Here is a 15,819-nt window from a genome sequence, read left to right on the forward strand (position 1 = left end):
AAGCCTCTTTCCTCGTCTTCTTGCAGGACGCCTATGTTTTCATGTGGTCCTTCCTCTCTGTGTTTCTATGTACTAATATCTGTTTTACAAGGACATCAGTTGTATTGGACTATGACCTCATTTAATCTCATTTGCCTCTTTTGAGGCCCTGTCTCCAAATACAGTCAGAAATAGAGGTATGGGGGGATTTAGACTTCATGGGTAATTAAAACACTCAGCATGACATTCTTTGGAAAGAGTCTCTGGCACCTTCCTATGAAAGAGAGAACTTCACTTTCAAGAAGTCTCAGCCAGCCTGTTGTCACTGATAAACATCAGTGACTTGGGGTCATGTGTGCATTCCCAAGTTCCTCATAGAGAACTGAGTGATATTAAACTATTTCCTTGACCAATAGAAGTGAACAGGAGCTGAAAATCACACGCAGGAGAATGAGAGAGTAATAGTTTCCCAAAGGGCACTTGGGTTATTGTTAGGAAGTGGTAAAAATACTAGATGATCCTAAGCAAAATGTATATACTACTTTAACTCAACATAAAATGCGGCCAAAGACTTTGGCCAAAGAGTAGAAAATCAGAGGTATTGCATCCATCATAATTAATGACTCAGGCAAGAAAACCAGAGGGCACAGAAATCTTGGAGAACAAAATACTCTCTGTGCCAAGGTATCACTTTCTAGACTATCTACTATTTGTAGTGCAAACATCTATCAGGAACCTCCTTAACCAAACTGATAACATTTAGCAAACAGTGACACCACAAACTACTCAATTCTACAATATTTCTTCCAAAAAATGTTTAAATTTAATTAACCATAAAGAATTCAAAATCAAAGATATTATTCAACCCAGCTAGTCAGATTTTTTTCAAAAATGCCAATATCATAAAAAATACATAAAGTATGGTAAACTGTACCATACTAGAGAGACTCAGAAACATGACAAATTAAATGTAATGCATGTTTTCTGATTGCATCTTGGATCAAATAAAACAATAAAAGAAGTCCTAAAAATACAACTGGGACAATTTGGTAAATTTAAATATCAGCTGCATATAAGGTAAGAGAATTGAAAAAGGTACAGTGTAATAATTTATTTTGTTTGTGGAAGAAAAAAGCTTTGCTATTAGACAATGTGTGCTGAAATATACCAGTGTGTATTTTTGGATGCTAAAAATTTCATGGTCCTTGTAATGGCTTATTCTTAGGCAGTGAAATAGATGCCATTCCATCAAAAATAATAAAGGCTGTGAAGTTTATTTTCTTGAAAATTTCAGTCTTTTATGGTGTCAAATAATTATTGATATCCTTTGGTTTCTTGAATTTTACTTCTCTAAAATAACAATATAAAGTATGAAAGGTCTGTCAGCATTTTAAAAGTGCACAGCTGTTGTAACATAGATATATAAAACTTGGAAGACCTGTTTGTAATATTGTATAACAAAACTCAGAGTTTCTTCATGCAAAAGGCAACTGTGACAGGGAAGGAAATTGGAGCACACCATGAAAACTCATCTAAAATTTTTTTTAAATGTTCAATACCCAGCACACTGTCATCACTCATCATCTTTTTTGTCTATTTTTTTCTTACTCATTAAAATTAAAATTTTTCTGGTTTTTTATATCAGTGATTTCTTTAGGCATGAATTATTAAATATCTTTTTTCAAGTAACCAAAAGCAAAGTACTTAAACTGATAGAAAGGACTGGACTATATTCAGACTGATGTTTAGAATAATTAGACTATGTTTAAAGGAAGAATTACCTTTCAGACTGACTGCAAAATTTAAGACACCTCAATTGCTGTGCTTCTTGAAGAAAAATATTATGACTGTCATTCTGTAGACAGTGAAATAAGGCTTAGTACATAAATAATGAAGAGGTTGGAACTTTAGACTTGTAATATGATAGTTTATACAAAATATTTACAGGAATCTACAGAAAAATTACTAGAGTTGATGTCTGCGTTTGGCAAGATTCCAGTTTGTAAGACCAATATCAAATATCTATTTTATTTGTACAAAGGCAAAAATTTTGAAAGTGAGATGTTAAGATTACATCATTTGTAATCACATCAAAATATTAATTAGGGATAAATATGCAAATATAGCTGATAAAATCATAACATATTATTAAGAAAAGCTAAAGAAGAAACGAAAAAGTAAAGAAATATATCATGTTCATGTTTGCAAACCAATACTATACTATTAGCACTTACCAAATTGACCGGTAACAATCAAGTCCCAGCAGGGTTTCTGTCTAGTGGATGGTAAAAAAAAGGATAAATAACTTCTAAAATTAGTTTCTTAACGTAAAAAAACCAACAATAAGTATGTTAAAGTTGAAAAATGAGATATATCTTGCAGTAGGAAACACCAAATTATTTTAAAGCTACAATAATTAAGATAGTATTGATTACATGCAAGAGCAGTTAAATCATTAAGTGAAAAGGGTCCAGAAGAAGACGCAGACATGCATGAACACCTGGGTCATGACGAGCGTGATGCTGCAGAGCCAGAGAAAGAGACTTTTCACTCAATGGTGCTAGGTTAATGAATGAGCCAGACTCATGGAAACAAAAAGAACTTTGACCCTTACTTAATACTTATATAAAAAGCTAATCTGAGGTGTATAACAGGACTAAAAGTAAAAACTAACAAAGCATCTAAGAACTAACATTAAAATAAGTTTATGATCTTGAGAGGAGCAAAGACTCTTTTTAAAGGATATAGTAGAATCAGTGTATCTAACAAAAAACGTGATAAATTGTACCAAATTAAGACTATGAAATTTTGGCTATCAAAAGTCACAAAATAATATGTATGTAATAGATGGGAAAAAATATTTACAGCAAAGGAAGAAAATTTATCCACAGCATGTAAAAAAACTACATATCCTCAGGAATGCAGGCAAAAGATTTGAAGAGGCACTTCATAAATGAAGAAGTGAAATTGGCCTCTAAACATTTCTGAGGATGTCTATCTTTACTAGTCTTTAAGAAAATGCAAATTAAAGCCAACAATAGAGAAGAGATAAAAGGCACCTATCACAGTGCAAAGATTAACAATGCCAAGTGTTGTTAAAAAGTATTCTGAGCTGTTACAAAGGGCTGAGAGTTAAATTAATATGACCACTTGAAAAATCATTCACCAAAATATGCTAATGTCAAATGTAACATACATAACATACCTCATAACACTCAATCCCACTTCTAAAATATAATAATGTTGAAGCAAAATGAGCAGGAGCCCATTCAGTAGAGTCTGCCCCCTACTTTGTGTTACTACAAAAAACCACAACCTAACTAGAATGTTAACAAAATGAAACATTATAGCATATTTTTGGAACAAATAGCTGAATTTCAGCCAATCTCATAGAACTATACTTCAACCAATCACAGGCAGCCAACGCATTAGACCCTATCAAGATGAGGAAAATACTTCATCACTGCAGACCCAAGAAAGCTGACAACTAGCTATCACCAAACAGAAGATTTTTCCTGTCAAGCCTGTGCAAGCTTGCTGCTTGAACTGAAAGGCTCTGTGAAGCTCTTCTGGTTCTGACTTTACCCAATTCACAGATCATTCTTCAATCAAACAAACTTTGCTAAATTTACTATATCTAATGGTTCTTTATATCCATACAAATTCCGTATTCTACTAACCAACATAGGCAAGAATTTTGTAGCTGTATGAAAATTTGTAAGAGGCACATAGAAAATGATCCTAATGTCCATCCGCAGCAAAACTGTCAGATAAAACTTCAGTGATTACTACTATATAGCAAAGGAAATGAGCAAATGAGTCAACATCACAACATGATGAATATTGTGATGAACAGTTAAGCAACAGAGTTGTTGTGAAGATTAAATGATATTATTCTTATGATGAATATATTCCTTAGACTCATCAAAGTTCTTTATCATCTACAGTTCACTGTGCAAGTGTCTCTTGGTTATATCTCCTTTACTTCTTTAGGGTAAGTCTCCTCTTCGATCCTGTCTTGTGTCACTATTTTGAATCTACCTGATGCTTTTCTGAACTTCTACTCATGAGCAAAAATGGTCTCAAAAAATTAAAGGACCCCCTAGATATACTGTAGTTAGGTCCTGCTGAGGCACCTACAGTCTAAGTTATTTCTTGGGGCTTGTAGATTTACTGGTAATAGGGTGACCCACTCCGCTGAACAGTCAATATTCTTTGATCCACATCTGGAAAAGTAACATTTGTGAGCATTTAATTTCAAGCATTAATCCATTTTTTAATTAATTAAAATACTAAGATTTCAGTAGCTAATATTTTATACATTGGAGTCAGAGTTACACTTTTTCAATGCCTAGCTATGATGGGGATAGGTTAATTAATTTTTCTGAGGTCAAGTTTTATCATGTCTAAAATTAGTATTATAAAATCTACCAAACAGGATTATTATAAAAACTAAAAAAATAATGTATGCAAAGTACATATTAAACCTTTAGTAAAAATAATTGCTATTAAATAGTTTCAGATATCCAAAAGACACACACACACACACACACACACACACACACACACACACACACAGTTCAAAGTCTGAGGAGAGAAGCTAGCACTAAATCCTATAAGAAATACACACAGAGGTTTAAAGTTGTCATATAATCAAATCTAGGAACTGCTCTTCAAAGAAGAAATTGTCATATTGAAGAAAATGGACATTTTATGGTTCAGATAAGCTACATGATAGACAACAGTAAGTGCAGTTTAATATCATAATGCTTTACAAATGTGTTGTGCCAATCCACAATACCATCAACAATGAATAAGTATACAAGATTCACAAAAACCACTTTTATGTAAGGTGTTATCATTTTTGCTGTCGCTATTAAGGCTCATTTTCGGAATTCTAGGAGACATTGGTTTTCAAAATTTGGGGAAATGATTTTTTATGATTTTAAGGAGATATTTAACAAGCATTGTAGAACTGTTTGACTGGAAAATCAGTTTTCTTCCCTGGCATGGTTTGATGAGGCCCGTCAAACAAAGAGTGTGACAGAGCATAAGAAAGAGCTGTTGTTCTCTACAATGATACATACTTAATCCAGAAGCTCGTGCAGTTCTGAAGCTCTTTCACAAAGCATTTGCAATTATCCACAAAATGCACTTCCCAAGAGCAGTTTGAAAACTCAAAATTGGGGGTTATTTTCATACTTCCCAGTGTTTTCAGCCTTTCACTAGTTTTTAAATTAATGGCAAAAGTGTGACAAAACAAACAGAATTTTTCCTTACAAAGAACTTGTTTGAATGCCCATTGTGCTTTTTGATAGTAAACATGAGGTAGAAAAAGCAGGGTTTTTTAATGTCAGCACACACAATCACTATTTACTCTTAAACAGAAATTTGTTAAGTTTATTTGCTGTAATGAAATACATCTAACCATCTCAATAACAGAATGATCATTATAAGTGACAATTATATGCCAAGAAAGATTATACTTTAAGAGAAGAGAAAGTTGACTTTAAATAGCTTGTGATAGATTATTTTCAAATGTAACATTGTCTGTTACCATGACTGGCCACAACGCTTGTGATTATGGTTTTGACATCATATATTATACATATTGCATATACTATAGCATTTGTGATTCCTTCTATTAGGTGGAAGGGTTGTAACAAGGACCTCTTATGTAGCTAATAATTTCCAAGAATCTTGAGAAACCCACCATACCACTAAACTTTGTCCATGGTTAGTTTAAAAAGAGAAAAGAAAGACAGAATAGTACAAAAAGTATACCATCATGTTCTCTAAATTTCATGTGAAACATCTCAATACAGTTATCACCTTTCTATCATTATTGGAATAAGTGTGCTTACCACACAGTAATTTTTGTTCTGTGGTAATTTAACTACTCCTTATTCTTAAAAATGTAGCACCAAGGATAAGTTTGGTTTTCAAGGTAACATATCTTCCATATTGTATGTCATTGAGGATATTTGCAACAGCAACTATAACCTTCCTAATGAAGCCATCTTAGAAAAATGTCTTTCAAATTTTGTCAAGAGTAATTGAGCTTCCAAAGAGTTTTTTTTTTGTCTCATGACTGTTGGTTTTATTATAAATAAATGATTATATTTCTCCTTTTGCCTAGCTCACCACCCTTTGTGACCCTTCACTGGCAAATCATATTAAACCACTCTGCCTGCTTGCTGTGAACCAATCTTACACATGGATTCTGTTTATTTTTCTTTAATTTACTGAGTATTATTTCTTTACAAGTGTTTATTGTAAAAGTTTGAAGCTCACTTAAATACTTTTGCCAGGAATGGTAGGCATAAATAGAATAGAACCAGTGGATACATTACAGATATATTCCACTTTGTATTCATATGATTGATCACTTGCTTCTCCCAAAGAATTGTGATGCCAAGATGGATTAAATATGGCCTTTTCCCTAATTTTGAAGGAGACATAAAATGTACACATAAATAGGTACAACAAAAATCCACACGTCAAAGTATAGACAAAATTCTATGAAAACTGTTTAGTGAAATATTGTCCTGGTGGAAAGAAAAGGATAAGGAATATATATTGAAGTAAAGTGATCAGTGCTGCTACAAACTAGCTGAATGACCATGGATAAATCACTCACCTTTTTGAGCCACAAGCTCCTCATTTATCAAATGGAAATAGCATTATCTTGTTATAAAATTAAATGAGATATTGTACTTCATGTAGAATCTAGCATAAACTACATGCTTAATATACTTTAGCTGATGATTTAGTTAATAGCAATAGAGACTACATTAGAACTGAACAATTATAGATAAATATAATATGGATATTTAGATTTGAGAAGAAAAATATTCAGAGTTTTTTTTAAAAAACAAAGAAAAGGAGAACAGAGGCAGAAAATTGTTACTTGTACATAAGGAAACTTGTATGAAAGAGTATGATTAGGTGTATGGCTGTCCAATAAAATCATTTTGAAAAGGTTTGGAATGGTAGATGCTGATTAAGTCTTCAATGGTAAACAATGTATTTTAGTTTTATTCAGAAGCAAAGAGAAACATTTTGAGGCTTTGAACACATTGTAATCAAATTAACAGATGGACAAGTAAGTTAAAGTAGATGTGAATAAAAAGTTACCAGTCAGATGACCAGTGCTATGGTTCAAGTGACAAATAGTGATATCTGAACTAATGTATTTGCAAAAGGAATAGAGAGGAAAGAACAACTGCAAGATATCCATCAGCTAGAGATGCCTCAAAATTTGACAAACTTTGGAGTTTTTTAGGTTTTGGCTCTTGTTTCTTTGTGGGGTTTTTTTGTTTGTTTGTTTTCTTGTTGCTGATATTTTTCTTGTTTTTTATTGTGTGTGTGTGTGTGTGTGTGTGTGTGTGTGTGTGTGTGTTTGTGTTTCTGGTACTGGGAATCAAACTCAGAACCTTGTTCTTGAGAGCTAGGCATGGCACCACTAAGCTAGATCCTTGGGCATGTAGTTCATTATTTTTTTAATATGCAAGAAGTCAAAGCCTATGGCTTTGAGTGTATTTGGTATTCAGTATTAAATGTCATCAAAAAAGACAGAAAGCTAAACCAAAAGACCAGTGATGAAAGGGAGTTGATTAGATTTGGATCATTTGAATTTGAGGTGCTGGTGGGACGGGAGAGATGAGGGGCCAAGGAAATTAGAAATAGAAGCACTTGGGATAGGGATAGAAGGGAAGGGAAGGAATAGGGAATCATCTTCACTGTTAGACTATTAAACTAGATGAGATTTATCACAAAAATAATAAGAGAGAAGACAAGAGAGAAAAAAAGGATAGGCCTTTGAAGAGCAATGTATTTAGGGCTAAAGAACAAAAGAGAGACAAAAAAGAATCCTTGGTGAATACAAAGAAAACCGAGAGAACATTATCACAATGAGGAGCTTGCATTCAAGTGAGGCATTAAGTGTTGGCTAGTTTTATTTTAACTGAAACTCGATGAAAATAAGGTAAATATCTCTCCCAGAACAATGTTTTTGGAAATTTTTGTGAATATATGAATGATGCTCAGAGGCAAAGCTTGGAAAGTATTACAGAAAGACTTTGACTCCATAAGGAATGTCCCAGTTTCAATAATCATAACCAGCTTGGCAGAGGAACAATAAGAGGTGAATCTGTGCAGGTTTCTGCAGGCCCCCGCTCTGCACACCTCTGGCCTCCTGGCAGGGCTGGTACCTGGATTCACACCCTAGAGGCCCAGTAGGTCATAAAAGCCATTATTTTGAGCCCCAGCTTCAATTTTGATTTAATTCACACAGTTAAAGAGGATAGATTAGTAACTACCACAGATTGTCATTTTCTAAGCTGTGCTTCATGCTATTGGGCTTCTGATTGCTTTACTTGGGCTAAGGTGTTGTGATTGACTTAATCAGTTTTCCTTCCTGATATAATGAAAATGAGATTGCCTCAGAGTCATTAGAGACTTAAAACCTAAAGAAAGTTATAACAGGAAGATCAAAGTATTAACCCGGAAATCAAACCAAGGACAGTACCAATGACAAAAATAGAAAAGAGAAGACATTCAAGCAAGGCACAAACACAATCTTCCTGTTCATGAAAGGCAAATTCTGGGGGAAATGAGGTGAAAAAGTCTGACAAACACCTGGACTCCCTGAACTGATAGCACAGAAAGTAACAAAACAGATGAATGAGGCTCTAGAAAAATTCAAATCGAAGTAATTTCCAGGATAACTACAGAGATGGTGAGCAGAATGAAAGCCAAATTTAGAGAATCCAGAACAGAAACAGATTTTAAAAAATGAGCTCAGGACTATGATAGAAGCCATGAATGCCCAGCATAGGAAAGAAATGAAATCCATGAAACAGATTCAAACAGATATCCAGAAAATTAATAACTCTATCAAAAGAATACATAACAGACTGAGCCAACCTGAAGAGAGGATATCCGATATAGCAGACAGAATGGTGGTTAGCGACCATAAAAAGAGAGATCTCTTTTAAAAAGTAAGGGAACATGAGAAATCAATCTAACAGCTCCTACATGACCCAAAGAATAATATAAGACTGATAGGAGTCCACAAAAAAGCAGGAGAAAGTGAAAGTGACATTAAAAAAACTGTTCACAGAATTAATGACACAAAACTTCTCAAACAGAGCAAAACAAATTGACATACAGACAAGTGGGGCTTATAGGATGCCATCTAGCCATAATCACAAAAAAATGTACACCTAGATATGTATTCATCAAGATCTCAGAAACTCAACCCAATAACAAAATACTATTAGCAATTAGTGAAAAGATATGAATCACATGCAAAGGAAAGTCCTTAAGAATCACAGCAGACTTTTCAACCCAAACCCTCTAGTCAAGGAGAGCCTGGAATGAGGTATTTCAAGTCCTAAAAGAAAACAACTTCCACCCTAGACTGACGTATCCTGCAAAACTATTTTTCAAACTTGATGGGGAAATAAGATACTTCCATGACAAGGAACACCTGAGAAACTTCATGAATACAAAACCAGCATTTCAGACGATTCTAAATAATATCCTAGAAAAAGACAATGAAGATCACAATTCCAAGAGGCCCAACAGAGCAAATCGAATAGGCAAGGCAAGAAATTAAAGGGAGAGGGGGAAATTAAAAAGAGCCAAAAACAGGATAATAACATGATGATGATGATGAGATAATAAATATCAGTTATAAACATTAACATTACTGACCTCAATTCACCAATCAAGAGAAACACACTGGCAGAATGGATTAAGAAGCAAAATCCAGCAATATGCTGTATACAAGAAATGCACCTAGTTCAAAAAGAAAGACATACACTGAAAGTAAAATGAGGGAAAACAGTTCTCCATGTGTCAGGAACTCAGAAAAAAGCAGGAGTAGCTACCTTATTTGCAGACAAAGTAAATTTCCAACCAAAACTGATTAAGAGAGACAAAGAAGGTCACTATATCCTTTGTAAAGGGAAGAATCCAAGAGAAATAGATGACAGTCATAAATACATATGCACCAAATTACTAATGCCCCCAACTATACAAAACAAATATTAAGGGACATGAAAAACTAAATAAGCATTAATACAATTGTACTGGGGGAACTCAATATCACAATGTCATAAACAGACAGTTCATCTAGACAAAAAATGAACAACCATGTTTATAGCGGCACAGTTTGTGTAATAGCTAAAACTTGGAAACAGCCCATTTGCCCATCCGTTGGAAACTGGATAAAGATGTGGTTTTTCTATAAAATGGAATATTACTCAGCCATAAAAAATGAGAAAATAGATTCATTCATAGGAAAATGGATACATATTGAAGATATACTCCTAAGTGAAATAAATGAGTCACACATGTATAAATACCAAATAGTTTCTCTGGTGTGAATAAACTGTAATAATACATAAGATCCTAATAAGATTACTGACATTGTGAAATGGGAAGAAAAGGGCTAAAGGTGTAGGGAAGGTGGGACAGGTAGGGGAAGGGTAATAAGGGAAAAGAAAAAACATGAGATAATGAAAAGATGGAAATAAAGTGTTTGTAGATGGGGAGGGGAGGAGGGGTGAAGGGAAGGCAGGGACGGGGTGGGGGATGAGAACCAAGACTTGTCATGTAGAGGTACAGGACCCCAACAATGAATGTAGCTGTACTGTGTCCCTAAAATGTACCAACAAACTCAATGAAAGCTGAAAAACAAATGAACAACAACAACAAAAAACTGGACCAAGCTTTTGAACAAATGGACTTAGTAGATGTCTACAGAGTGTTCCAAACCACAAAATTAGAATATACATTCTTTTGGGCTGCGCACATGTCATTCTCCAAAAGAGACAACATGCTAGCTCATAGAACATGTTTAAGTAAATGCAAAGGAATTGAAGTTATCCCATGTATATTAGCAGACCATAATGCAATTAAACTGAAAATCAATAGCAAAAGAAACCCCAAGAACATCACAAACATGTGAAAATTGAGTAACACTCTCCTTAACAGCCAATGGGTCACAGAATAAATTAGACAGTTTTACAAATAAATGATAATGCCAATACAGCATACATCAAAGAGTATGGTTTTTGAAAGAATAAATAAAATCAATAAACCCTTACCCAACCTTATCAATAAAAGGAAAGAAAAGGCTTAAATCCATGCCTTTAGGAATAAAAAGTTGAAGTGACAACAGATCCAGGAGAAATCCAGAGGATCATCAATACCTACTTCAAGAACCTGTACTCTAACAAAATGGAAAATACAGGAGAAATTGACAGATTTCTAGATATATATGAATTACCAAAATTGAATAAAGAAGATATAAAAATTCTAAACACCCCAACTACAATCAGTGAAATTGAAAATGTAATTAAAAACTTACCAACAAAGAAAAGCCCAGGTCCTTATGGCTTTACTGCTGAATTCTACAAAACATTTAGAGGAAAAACTATTGCCACTACTTTTCAAGCTTTTCAATGAAATTGAAAGGGAGGCAATACTTCCAAATTCATTCCTAGAAGCAAGTGTTACTTTGATTCCAAGACCAGGGATAGATCCAACCAAGAAAGACAGCTACAAGCCAATATGTCTAATGAACATAGACGCAAAAGTCCTCAATAAGATACTGGCAAACAGAATACATAGGGTCATCAAGATCATACATCCTTATCAAGTTGGATTTATCCTAGGGATGCAAGTATTGTTCAACAGACATAAAGCAATAAATGCAATACATTACATTAACAGAGTGAAAGACAAAATCCATATGATCATCTCAATAAATGCAGGAAAAAACATCCAACAAAATTCAGCACCCATTCATAGAAAAAAACCCTAGAGAAAATTGGAATAGATGGTCTTTATCTCAATTTGATAAAGGATATCTATGAAAAACTAATTGAAAACCTTCATGCTAAAATCAGGACAAGGATATCCACTGTCATCACTCCTATTCAATATAGTTTTGGAAACATTAGCCACAGCAATTAAACAAGAGAAAGAAATAAAAAAGCAATAAAGATGGGAAAGGAAGAAATTAAACTGTCATTATTTGCTGATGATATGATACTCTACATAAAAGACCCAAAAATTCTGCCAAAAGACTTCTAGACTTAATTGACAGATTCAATACAGTAGTAGATTAACTGGCTACAAGGTAAACACTCAAAAATCAATAGCCTTCTTGTACACAAATAACAGATTCACTGAGAGAGAAAATAGGGAAACAGTCCCTTTCACAACAGCATCCCCCCTCAAAAAAAAATCTAGGAGTCAATCTAGCAAAGGAAGCAAAAGACCTCTGCATTGAGAACTATAACACTCTGAAAAAAGAGATTAAAGAGCATATAAGAAAATGGAAAGATGCTTCTGAATCATATCGTCAAATGTAGTCACAGCCAACAACCCCACTTCTTGTACAGTTATGTGTAAATCATCTTTCTGCCACTGTGACAGAAGAATAGAGACAGTCAACTTACAGAAAGATTTATTTAGGCTCATAGCTTTGGAGGCTTCACTACACAGTCAGTTGGTGCATTTGACGATATGATTCAGAAGGCTTTTAAATTGGTTGGCAAAAGTTTGAAAAACTTTGGAGAGGTGAACTAGAAAAAGTCTAAAATGCTATAAGCAAAGTTGATGGACCTTACTGATGAGGGTTAAGATGATCTGAAAACTGATACAAATGTGGACAGTAAAGATTATGGGGCTGGGGATTTAGCTCAGCGGTTTGGTGGCCTGCCTTGGGAGCACAAGGACCTGAGTTTGATCCCCGGTACCAAAAAAAAAAAACAAAGATTTAAGGTTTCAGGTAGAAATAAGGACTTTAATTGGATATCAGACTAACACCCCTGTATATTTCACTCTGGCATCAACTTGAATGCATTATGTCCCAAGAGTTTGTAAGTGACTATTTAAAGGTGATGGAATCAATCATTCATGTGGTGGATGAACTTTCAAAACAGCACAGCACTCAAGCAGTGGTATAGATATTCCTGGCTGGTTTTGGTCAGATTCACTCACTGATAATCAAAACTTGGAGTTTGTCCAGAAAAAGAGCATGTTTAAATGTGCTACCAAGATAAGAAAGATGCCTTAAGGACATCTCAGGTAACAGCAAGAACATCTCATTTCAGTCTCAAAGCTTTAAAATTATGAAGTCCTTTCAAAGACTTTCCTTCGGGAAGAGAGTCAAAGGGAACTCTGTGGCACAGAATCTTCTAGCAAAAAACTGTCTCTCTGGGATTTGGTTCCCTGTGTTCAGTTGCTGTGTCATCATTGAAGGGAGTGCACCTCATGCAGGTGGGAGACCTTGACATCATCTACAAGATTCTAGCCCTGTAGGCTTGCATAGGTAAGAGCTACGATGTCATGGAAGCTTCTAGAAGGTCTCAAAGGAAACCTTGGAAGGACAGGCAGTTGTGTGGTAGAATCAGAATGTCTGCCAGCAGCTCTTGACAAAGTGATGTGTAAAGACGGGAGATCAAAACTGAAGCCACAGTAGAGGCCCCAGGGAGTCAGTGAGGCCAGGACCATGGAATAACTGCAGAAGGAAGCTGCAGGCACTGAGCAGAGTCAGTCCAAGGGAGTGGCCATGTATATTCAGCCAGCAAAATCCTGAAGACAGATCTGTCCCGGGCCCGTCCTGCTCACATTATACCACCATTTGCCTCAGATGTTAGGCATGGAGTTACATGATTTAATGTTGTTATATCACAGTCTTGCTTTGGTCTAATTTCTCCCTGCTGTTTTCCTATCCTTCCATTTTGTAATGGGAAAGTTTACACTGTGCCAATATTTTTTGGAAGTAAGTAACTTATTATTTTTTTTTTAATTTTTATAAGAGCTCACAGCTGACTTTGGCCTGAGTCTCAGAGGAGATTTTAGACTTGGGATTTTTAGCAATTCTGCAATTGCTAAGACTTGGAGGCTCCTTGGAGATGGATTAAATTGCTTTTGTGAAGGTAATAGGAACCTCTGGGAGTCAGGGGCAGAGGGTTATGCTTAGCTTTGGAATGCTCCCTAAGGCCCATGTGTTAAAGACATGTCCCAAACTTAGCACTATTGAAGGTTGTGGAATCTTTAGGAGGTGCGAACAAGCAGAAGAAAATCATGTTAGTGCATGTGTGCCCCAGAAGATGATAATGGGAACCTCGCTTCAGTCACTACAAGCCCCAGTCTCCTCTGTGATGGGCTTCTGCAATGGTGATGTACCACTCATCACAAGCCCAAAAGCAAGAAGCCAACTGACCACAAGCTGGCACTTCAAAGTGTGAATCAGACTGAGCTTCTCTTTATTAGTTGAGTATTACAGGTATTTTTCACAGTTGCAGAAAGCAGACTAAACCCAAAAATCTCAGATCCTCTTAGTATAATCCTAGAAAAAGACAAATCAGAGGTCATTCTCAGAAGACAGTGGCCTAAATGCAAGCACTTGCTTGTTTTCTCATTTAAGTTCCAGCCGTTGTGACTAAAGCACTCATGGATGTGCAGGGCCATTGGGAGGAGATGCAGGGATGTCTGGTATACCTGTAAAGCCTGAAAGATCTGAAGGCTTTGTTCCAATGGCAGCCACATTAGATTTGTAGGAGTGTACTATGTTCTGCAACACAGTGGGACTCAACAGAGAAGACATACACTTCTGGGAAAGCTGGGGCAGAGAACTTCACACCCGAGGTTAAGGCCAACAGATTGGCACTTGGGGAACAGAAGAAGTATCCCAGCCATCCTAGATAAAGACTACTAAAAAAATATGCACCAGCAAACTGGGGTGGGGGTGCTTCCTCTATTTTCACTACCTGGTAGCATAGCACTGCCCAAGGTGCTGAAGGCAACCCCAACTTACACAGATCAATGAAGAAAAATAAAACAAATTAGTTAAGGAGGCTGAGTTATTTTGAGAAGGGAGACCAATAAGCTCTTTAAGAAAGAACGGATTCTAGAGAAAATAATTATCTTAATATGAAAAATTAAAATGTGTCAATAAAATACAAAAAGCTTTCCAATATAATATATATAATTTCCATTTTAAAATCTTTTGTGGAAGAACTGAAGAATAAAACAATTAAGTGACACCAAATACCAGATAAGAGTACTATGCATATGTACATACACTGGTACACATATCTCTTATTATATGCTTATGTATTTTTATTTGTATATTTGATTATGTATTTGATCATATTTATCATTTGGCATCATCCATACAGTGCCAGTTTTAGGCACATGAAGAATGGGGTCAGGAAGATTTCTACACAGATTTCAGAAGAAGGCCTAGGAGGCCAGGCAGTGTACCCCTGAGAGGGCAGTGTGTAGCTGAGTGTGAAAGTGCAGTAGAGACCCCAGAAGTTTGGAGAAGCCAGGAATGTAGATCATCTGAGGAAAGCTGCAAAGAGTGAGCAAACCCAGCCACATAAAGAAGCCGTGGGGGCTACAACCACCAGTGATACCACAGGGACAGAGCCACCTGAGCCCTTTGGAGTTTACAACTTGCCACACATTGCCAGAGATGCTGGAAGAGGAACTGTAGGATTTAATGTTTGCCCTGTGGAATTTTGGTCTCGCTTTGTTCCCATTCCTTGCTATGCCTCTGTTTGTAGCTTTTGGAATGAAAATGTCTATCTTGTGCTCTTGAATGTTGGAAGTGTTTAACTTTCTTTTCATTTGTACAAGGGTTTGCAGCTGAGAATTTGTCTTAAATCTCAGAAGAGATTTTGGACTTTGACTTTTCAACAATACTGAAACTGTTAGAACTTTGGCAACTCTTGGACATGGACTAAATGCCTTTTGAGTAAAGGGGTATGTGTGAGTGTTTGGGGGGCCAGGGGCAGAATGCTATGGCTT

This window comes from Fukomys damarensis, unplaced genomic scaffold, assembly GCF_012274545.1.
Source record: "Fukomys damarensis isolate Sample0158 unplaced genomic scaffold, DMR_v1.0_HiC HiC_scaffold_31, whole genome shotgun sequence".
Taxonomy (NCBI): Eukaryota; Metazoa; Chordata; class Mammalia; order Rodentia; family Bathyergidae; genus Fukomys; species Fukomys damarensis.